The 9,584-nt window shown below is 44.6% G+C and overlaps 1 pseudogene; it reads left to right on the forward strand.

The window, feature by feature from the left end:
* The first annotated feature begins 7,587 nt into the window (after positions 1-7,587).
* On the forward strand, positions 7,588-7,670 carry LOC112208546 (U4 spliceosomal RNA; annotated as a pseudogene).
* The last annotated feature ends 1,914 nt before the right edge of the window (positions 7,671-9,584 follow it).

Genomic DNA, 9,584 nt, shown 5'->3' on the forward strand with positions numbered 1-9,584 from the left:
TGCTATGCCATCAGAGCTGCCACCCTAACCAGCCCCACAGGGAGAGCCGGCTGTGGCCTTCAATGGCGCTATGCCATGTGCTGCCACCGTAACCAGCCCCACAGGGAGAGCTGGCTGTGGCCTTCAATGACGCTATGCCACGTGCTGCCACCCTAACCAGCCCCACAGGGAGAGCTGGCTGTGGCCTTCAATGACGCTATGCCACGTGCTGCCACCCTAACCAGCCCCACAGGGAGAGCTGGCCGTGGCCTTCAATGGCGCTATGCCACATGCTGCCACCGTAACCAGCCCCACAGGGAGAGCTGGCTGTGGCCTTCAATGACGCTATGCCACGTGCTGCCACCCTAACCAGCCCCACAGGGAGAGCTGGCCGTGGCCTTCAATGACGCTATGCTACGTGCTGCCACCCTAACCAGCCCCACAGGGAGAGCTGGCCTTGGCTTTCAATTATGCCATGCCACGTGCCAGAATTTGCCAGAATTTACATCTTGACCGTGGTGGTGGTCACACAACTGTGGACATTTGTCAAAAGTAAAAAGGATGAATGTTACTGAATTCAAACCGTGCCTTAATGAAACACCCTGAATTGCATAAACATTTTTTTCCTTTTAGTTCAAAGGCATTTTCATGATATTTGTTGCACGGTTCGTTTGGTAATAAAGTCAAGAGGCAGCTGGAGGCTGATTTTGTCCAAGGCTCAGTTTGTAGGCTTTGAAATATCAGTGTTTCTTGGTCAGCATCACCTTTCCTGGAAAGAGGTGAGTCTGTGGGAGATCCCATGTGTAGACGGCAGATGCCAGGCTGGGCTCTCCGGGGTCAAATGAGCTAAGTCTGCAAGTCTAATGCAGACGAGCACCTGCCGGGGAGCTGGGAGGCTGCGTCTTCCTGCTCACCTCCATTCTGAGAACTGTCATCAAGCTCCTCAGGCTCCGGGCTCTTTGAGCTTAAAAACACTACTCTTCTATGAGAATCGCAAAATTATCATAGGGTTCCGGCTCAGTTTAAAACTTAACCTGAGAGGTCTCTGGTGCTGCAGTTTTGTTCTGGAGGTGTTAGTACCCCTGCTTTATGGGGAGGATGTTTGCAGAGAGGAAACACATGAGTGACCATACATGTATGTTGGAGAGAAAAAAAAGCAAGGTGGCAATGACCTTTGTTGGGGCCCTGCCATCCTGGCCGGGATGCCGCAGTAGGACACCCCCTGCCCAGCACTGCCTGTGCGGCAGGAGGACAGCTGGTCGCTGTGCCCACTGACATCACAGAGCCTGCAGGTCCCCTTCATGTCCGTGCCTGCCTCTCTGTCCCTGGACCACCCCTGCTCTGCCCACTCCCTGCTCCACATCAGCTTCTCACTAAGTCCTGGTTCCCTCCCATCCTCCTGTAACCTTTCCCTTCTGTGTCCTTCCCTCTGACAATAACTCCCACTGCGCACTGCTGCTCCGGAAAAGGGCTTCATTCGGCTCAACCTGGGTGGGCACCACAAGGACGCGGGGCTGTGCAATGCATGCTGGCAGGCGACAGAACACTTGGGTGGCTTTTGAAGTCAATTTTGTTGAATTAGTGTTGCCGGCATTAAGCACACAGGCGCACACACATGCACATTCTTCCTGACATTCTCACATTTTGAGCAAATTCAATGTAAATGAGACGGGAAGGTAACTGGGAGAATCTCTGTCCACAAGAACTACTTTTAAGGCCAGATCTCATTTTCAGTGAACGACTCTCTATGTCTTTACTTGATTGTAAGGTTTAGATACATTAGAAATTTAGGTGAGGAAGGTGACAGAATCATGTTATGTCTTGATTGTGTGGTGGTTACACGACAGTATACATTTATCAAGACTGAAAAGGATAAATTTTACTGAATGGAAATCACGCCTTAATAAAAAATGGAAAAACAATAGGTTGCAAGATGAAGAATTCAATAGATTAAACAGGTGTTTGAACTACATGACACCAACAGTCCATTGGCTAATGTTTGCCCTTTAATTAGCTGATTCAACAGGCTGTTTGGTAAAGAACCGATATCCAATTCTAAATTTGGCCGGGTTGGGGGAGGACACTGTCTTTTTGTCTTTCCAGCTCTCTTCCTTTCTAAGAAGCACTCTCCCTCCTTCTGGAGATCTGATTTTCCCCCATAACTTGATAAAGTTCAGAAAACTAAGATTATCCCTGATTTCGAAGTGTGTTCAGATGGGCTTTTCTATCCCCTATCCCGGATAGAGCAAGAACGAAGGCTTGGGTCCACAGGAGGAGGACGGGGTGGGCAGGGTCAGATGAGCAGCCGCAGAGGGAAGTGGTCCAGAGGGAGCTCACGGAGACCACCTGGGCCATTCTGAGGTTAAAAGATGCCTGGACAAGAAGGGCAAGGACCGTGTTGCCCCATTTTCCAGCAGATGCCAGGTGTGAGGTCGCTTCATTGTCGGCTTGTTCTCTCTGGAGCTAGGGTTGTTCTCACGGTCCTTCTGGACAGTGAAGGAGGCCAGGGGTGTAATGAAGAGGGGACGCTGCAGCGAGGAAGAACCTGAAGCAACCATGGCACCAAAGAAGGTGGCCTGAGAAACACAAATGGTGGTCAGAGCGTGCTTCCCTTGGAAGAGAGCAGGTGTGATGCAGGAAGAGGATGGAGTCCTTCCATCTCGCCCGCTACCCATCTGTTTACTCCTAACTCTGGGTCTGCACCCACCAGGGGAATGTGGAGCCTCGGGAAGGGAGGGCTGGGAAGGACCTTGGCATGGCAGCTGTTGGCTGCAGTAGGAAGAGACCACAGTGAAGCCACACGTTCTGTAGTCTGCCCTAGGAACAGTAAAGGCTGAGTTCACAATGCTGAAAGTTGAATTCATGGTGAAAATAATCAAGCTTTTAAAACATCATCTCGAAATGCAGATATAAAGAATAAAAAATAAGAAAATGATGGGAGAGATAATGATAGACAGAGAAGACAGAATAAAGATCCAACTTATGAAAAATAATAATTTCTAGAAAAAGAAAAAAAAAAGCAAATCAAAGTTATAATAGAAGAAAACTTTCCTGAGTGATGTGAAAATATCATTAAGCCCTCTGTATTCCAGGGTTTCCAATCTGCAGATTCAATCAACTGAGGATAAAAAATACTGGGAAAAACAATTAAATATAGTAATATGAAAATTAAAAATAATATAAATAAAATCAATACAATATAACAACTATTTATAGGGCATTTACACTGTATTAGGAATTATAAATAATCTAGAGGTGATTTAAAGCAAACAGGAGGATGTGTGTAGGTTATGTGTAAATACTATGCCGTTTTATATCAGGGACTTGAGCATCCTCAAATTTTGGTCTGTTTGGGGGTCCTGGAATAAGTCTCCATTGGATACTGAGGGATGTCTGTACCTGAGTATCCAAGTCAATAGGATTCTTCAACATTACCCAAGTAGTTCACATTCTAGTGAACATTTGGAAGGACAATAGGAGGAAAGGAGGGATGCAAGGAAGGAAAAGAGGAGACAACAGAAGAGTGAACAGGAAACAAAATTTATTACACCATGTTTTTAGATAAGACTAAATATTACAAACATACAAATTCCTTAATTCAAATTAAAATTCCTACAGGATTTTAACTTCACAAAATAAGGAAGGATAAGAGAAGATAAAGAGGAGTGGACAGGAAACACAATTTCCTACAGCATGTTTCTAGATAAGAAGACTAAATATTACAAACATATAAATTACTTAATTCAAATTAAAATTCGTATAGGATTTCTCTAACTTCACAAAAATAAGTGCATTTGGAAGTCATGTGAAAATGGCTTCAACAAATAAGGAAAGGAAAAGAAAGATAAGAAAGGAAAGAACGGGAAGTGAAGATAAGGAAGAGATGGAGGAGGCCTAGCCCAAATGGATGTTACAGCACTTTTGAATCCACAAAAATTAAGTAGATTTATAGTCATTACAAAGGATCCAACAGTCATGAGATTTGTCCAGTCTTCTCCAAACACTTAAAACTGCTGATCTAAATTTATTTATTTTGAGATGGTCTTGCTCTGTCACACAGGCTGGAGTGCAGTGGTGCCATCATAACTCACTGCAGCCTCCAATTCTGGGCTAAAGTGATTCTCTCAGCTTAGCAGCCTGAGTAGCTGGGGCTACAGGTGCATGCCACCACACCCAGATAATTATTATTATTTTTTTTTTGTAGAAATGGAGTCTTGCTGTGTTGTCCGGGCTTGTTTCAGACTCCTGGCTTCAAAGGATCCTTCTGTCTTGGCTTCCCAAAGTGCTGGGATTACAGGTGTGAGCCACTGCACCTGTTCTTTAAATTTAAAAATTGAGCCAAGACAAAAAAGCAAGAAAGGGAAACCAGTTCCCAGAAATCAAGAGGAAGCTCTCAGTTGGAGCAGTGAACAGGAGTCTCAGTGGTGTGCTCCAAAGAGGGTGTGCAGGTGGGCTGGAGTTCTCACAGTAGGAGGGGTTCAAATGACCATGAGAAGAAAGAATCCGGAATTTCTTTTCTTGTTTGAATCTAGGAGAGGAGAGTTTGGAAGTTTCCAAGTGTGAGCAGGGAGGGAGAAGAAAGATCTGTGTTTTGGCCACAGGTCATAGCCTGGAAGCAGAAATCCTTTAAAAGGCTGTGAAGTGAGAAGAAGCTCAGCCTGTGCTGTGTGCAGGTGTGAGGCCCAAAGTCACACTTCTATGCTCAGGGTGTGGAGACAGCAGGCTGAAAACCATGCTCACGGATGAGAAGTAGCTACAGCTGAGCCCAGTGTCAACTAAAATAGACCAAAGGGTCCACTGCCCCAGAATGGGAATATTTGTACCCCAGGAACTAAAGTTAATAGAATAATCTGAATGAAACTGTAAACTAGACACACTTTAAATATTCAAAGAGCTAAAGGAAGGGAAAGAGTCCATTCCTGCAGCTGTAACAAAATTCCATGTACTGGGTAATTTATAAACAATGGGAATTTATTTCTCCCAGTTCTGGAGGCTGAGAAGTCCAAGATCAAGGGCCAGTAAACTTGGTGTCTGGTGAGGGCTGCTCTCTGCTTCCAAGATGGCGCCTTGTTGCCGCTGTGCCCTGTGGAGAGGACAGACGCCGTGTTCTCTCTCACTTGACGAGGGGACCAAAGGCTGTGTCCTCACATGCCAGCAGAGTGGAAGCTGGAGGCAGTTCTCTGAAGTCTATTTTATAAGGACATTAATTCCGTTCATGAGACTGGGGTCCTCTGGGGCCTAATCACCTCCCACGGGCCCCAACTCTTCATAGCAACCCCTTGAGAGTCAAGCTCCAGTACAAGAATTTTGGGGGGATACATACATTCAAACTACAAAAATCCTTAAAGCAAGAATAGGCAATTATGAAATAAGAATCAGCAAACGTGAAAAATAATTAAGAAGGAATCCTAGGTTTATAAGAGCTAAAAAGAAACCTCCGAGAGTCGACGTGATGTCGCTGAAGAGGGAAGCCTAGTCATGGACCGCATGTACGACCGTGGTCCCGGAAGGGGATAATGGAGCTGAAAACCCCTATCGCCTGGTGATTTCGATGGCACCGCACATTCCTCACGTGTTTGTGGTATAAACAAACCTACTGCGTGCCAGTCGTCTAAAAGTCTAGCACATAGAATTATGTACGTCCCGTAATACTTGATAATGATAACAAATGATGATGTTACTGGTTTATGTAGTTACTGTATCATACTTTGAGTCGTTGTTTTAGAGTATATTCCTTCCATTTGTTAAAAGATAGAAAAATAGTTACCTGTAAAACAGCCTCAGTGGGTCCTGCAGTAGGTATCCAGAGGAAGACATTGTCATATAGGAGGTGACAGCTCCACGCGTCACCAGTGGGACAAGAGGTGGAGGTGGAAGACAGTAGTATGGGTGACCCTGACCCTGTGTAAGCCTAGGCTAATGTGTGGTAGCTTGATTTTTAGCACAAAAATTTAAAAAGTGAAAAATTAAAGTAAAAATTTTTTAAGCAGAAGGAAGCTTATAGAATAAGAATATAAAGAAAGAAAATATTTTTGTAGAGCTGTACAATGTGTTTGTGTTTTAAGCTAAGTGTTACTACAGAAGAGTCAAAAAGGTTAAAAAGTAAGAGTTTATAAAGTTAAAAAGTTACAGCCAGTTCAGGTTAATTTATTATCGAAGAAAAAAATATTTTTATAAATGTAGTTGAGCCTAAGTGTGCAGTGTCTATAAAGACTCCAGCAGTGTAGACCTTCACATTCACCACCCCTCACTCACAGACTCACCCAGAGCAACTCCCAGTCCTGCCAGCTCCACTCACAGTACGTGCTCTAGACAACAGATGCATTCTTTTTCATATTTTACACTGTGTTTTTTGTTTTGTTTTGTTTTGTTTTAGATGGAGTCTTGCTCTGTCACCCAGCTGGAGTGCAGTGGCACGATCTTGGCTCACTGCAACCTCTGCCTCCCAAGTTCAAGCGATTCTCCTGCATCCTCAGCCTCCCAAGTAGCTGGGACTACAGGCGCGCGTTACTAGGCCCGGCTAATTTTTGTATTTTTAGTAGAGATGGGGTTTCACCATATTGGCCAGGCTGGTCTGAAACTCCTGACCTCGTGATCCACGCTCCTTGGCCTCCCAAAGTGTTGGGATTACAGGCGTGAGCCACTGCGCCTGGCCAACACTGTTTTTGCTGTGCCTTTTCTGTGTTTAGATACACAAATACTTCCCATTGTGTTACACTTGCCTACAGTGTTCAGTGCAGTCACATCCTGTCTAGGTTTGTAGCCTGAGCAAGAGGCTAAACCACATAGCCTAGGGGTGTAGGAGGCCACACCATCCAGGTCTGTGTAAGCACACGCTCTGATGTTCACACAATGACAAAATCATCTGACGATGCATTTCTCAGAACATATTCCCATCATTAAGTGACGCATGACTGCAGAAAACTGGGGGAAGAAACCTGAAAACTCGTCAGCCTGCAGCACAGTGAGATAAAGAAATGGAAACACATATGAGAAATTAAGAGACAGAGAGAACAAGATGAGGTGCTTAAATAGGCACCTCATAGAAGTTCTAGAAAGAGAACGGTGAGACTCTGGAATAGTCAATATTCGTAGAGATAATGCCTGAAGTTTTTCCAGAATTGAAGGACATACATGGTGTGATTTTAAAATATCCTCAAGTCCTAGACAGGATAAATAGAAACCAATTCCTGTGAAGACAGCATAACAAACTGCAAAATACAAGGATAAGGAGAAAAATGTGAAAGCTACCTGGGATTAAAAATCACCAAAAACAACAGATACAAGATGAAGGGTAAACAGTGAGATGGTGGTACCCACCTCATCAGTAAGGCCGGATGTCGGCGTGCAGGGAAATTATATCCACAATCCTTACATTGTTCTGATCCAAGGACAGACAGACTTCACAGAGCAGGAGAGATAACCTGGAAAGAGAGAAATGAAGTGAATATTCGACAAAAAATGGATCACAAACCAGGACGACTTGGAGGATTAGACAGTAAGTGATGTTCATATAATTGGTTGGCTATTTAGAAAAACACATTATCTACTGTATACAACCCCAAATATTAAGATTAAAGAGTTAATTTTAAAATAATCATAGTGCACAGCTTTGCACAGTGGTAATATCGTAGCCCATGAGGTTTATCTGAGGCGCGATTATTGCTAATTAAAAACTTCCCCACAATAATAATAGTGTAAAATGTGGGATGAGTAAATTAGAAATGTGCCTAACATTACTGATGGTCAGAGAAACGCAGATCAAAGCAGCGTTCTCATAAGCAGAGGTTTTTAAAAATGTGAATGCCCAGTGCTGGGAGTCAGGTGGGGAGGGGCTGGGTAGCCTCCTAGATCCTTGGCAAGAGTGAGGCTACAAAGTGCTAGAGTGCTTTTGGAAAGCAATTTGGAAATTTATGTGTTAAAAATGATCCAATGTCCATTACCTTTGACCCAGTAATGCCGTGATGAATCATCGACTTTGAGGGAGTAATAAAGAATGGAGACAATGATTTATGCCTGAAGGTGTTCCTCACCACCTCATTTATAATAATGAAATCTAAGAGTAACTGCAATGTCCATCATCTGAGAGATGTCTTCAAATAAATAATGGAAAGCTAAGTGATGAAATATTATACTGTCAGTATAAACTGTTTGAGAGTTTTTAATAACAGGAGAAAATGTACATGGGATAATGTGAAGTAAGAAAAAAAGCAGGTTATGTTACTGAATATAAAAAATAACTGCAAGGCTCTTTTTAAACAAGCGTGACGCTGCCACAATATTGCCGCAGTTACCTTTGAGTGGTAAATTGTGGAAGACTTCTGTTGTCCTCCTCTTTTCTTCCATATAGATGACTGCTTTATGAGCACAGCACAGTCGGGAAGGACTGTTTAGGAAATTTGAAATACCTGCTGGAAGGAGCATCCTTTGACCTGCAGTTTGCATGGTGCTTTAGAGAAAGGCAGCACAGGTTGCCCTGGGATCCTGTGCCGCTGGGTGCGGGAATGGTGTCTGGGGAGAGAGACGCCACCTGGAGCAGCTCTGAGCAAGGGACTTTGATGACAGGTTTTGTCCTAGGACCAGCCATTTGCTGAGAAGGTTCCAGAAAGTACATGCCCTCATCCCTTAGCTCTGTGTCCTTGAGCCAAGCCGCCTGTCACCTTCTCTCCTTTCCACAGAGGACTCAGTCTCAGCTCAGGGAACTGCGACGATTGCACCAGTGCTGCCAAGAAGGAGGCCAATTAGTACAAAGTAAATTTTTCTCCCCCAGGGAAAATGGACGGAGGCCACCAGAGCACTTCTCTGATGGCAGAAAACACGAGTTTCCTGCGTCCTGGGCCAACCAGCCACAACCAGAGATGAAAGAGACCAGAGAACGTCCCACAGCCTCCTGGGCCAGAGCCGACCGGGCAATTAGACCTCAGCATTTATTTATGGAGCTAATTTTGTGTGTATTGCTCCTATTTCCGTCTGTAGATAAAAAGCAGAGATAATCAGCTTGGCTCAGAACGTGGATACTCTGGGAGCCCCACCCGCGGACCACTTTAAAGCAGAAGGATCCCACAGGGAACGGTTCTGAATTGGGGCCGAGGAATTCCACTCCACCACAAGCTACACAAACCCCCTCTTCCCGCTGTGTCTTCCTCCAGCCGATTTGTGGAGGGGATATTTATAGGATTTCCACCATTTATGGAAGGCATTTTTGAAAGGAAAAATCAGGCGGGGGCTTTTTCCTAGTGAAAGCTTATGGTCGTCATCATTTGCTCTCATTAGCCCCAAATCCTCTTCGCTGCAGTGTCAAAGCCCTCCTCCATTCTTTGCTTCACCACATTTTTATTCACTAACTCCTTCCCTAAGTTCCGCCGTCTCAGAGGCAATTTGTAATTAATAATGAAAACCCCACCTCCCAAGCTGTACTGGAGAGGGGAGCATCTCACTAGCACGCATCTCTCCAGCAAATAGTGTTTCTTGGGGAGTGTTCTTAAGACTTCATCAAGCGTATCCCTACACAGAACAGACAGGCTGCCAGGTCACATCTGGGGACAATTGGGGGTTTGGAAATGTATCATATTTTTTCTCATGAAGTTTTCTCACCTGTCTTTGGA

The sequence above is a fragment of the Pan troglodytes genome, chromosome 13 (genome assembly GCF_028858775.2).
Source record: "Pan troglodytes isolate AG18354 chromosome 13, NHGRI_mPanTro3-v2.0_pri, whole genome shotgun sequence".
In the NCBI taxonomy this organism is placed as follows: domain Eukaryota; kingdom Metazoa; phylum Chordata; class Mammalia; order Primates; family Hominidae; genus Pan; species Pan troglodytes.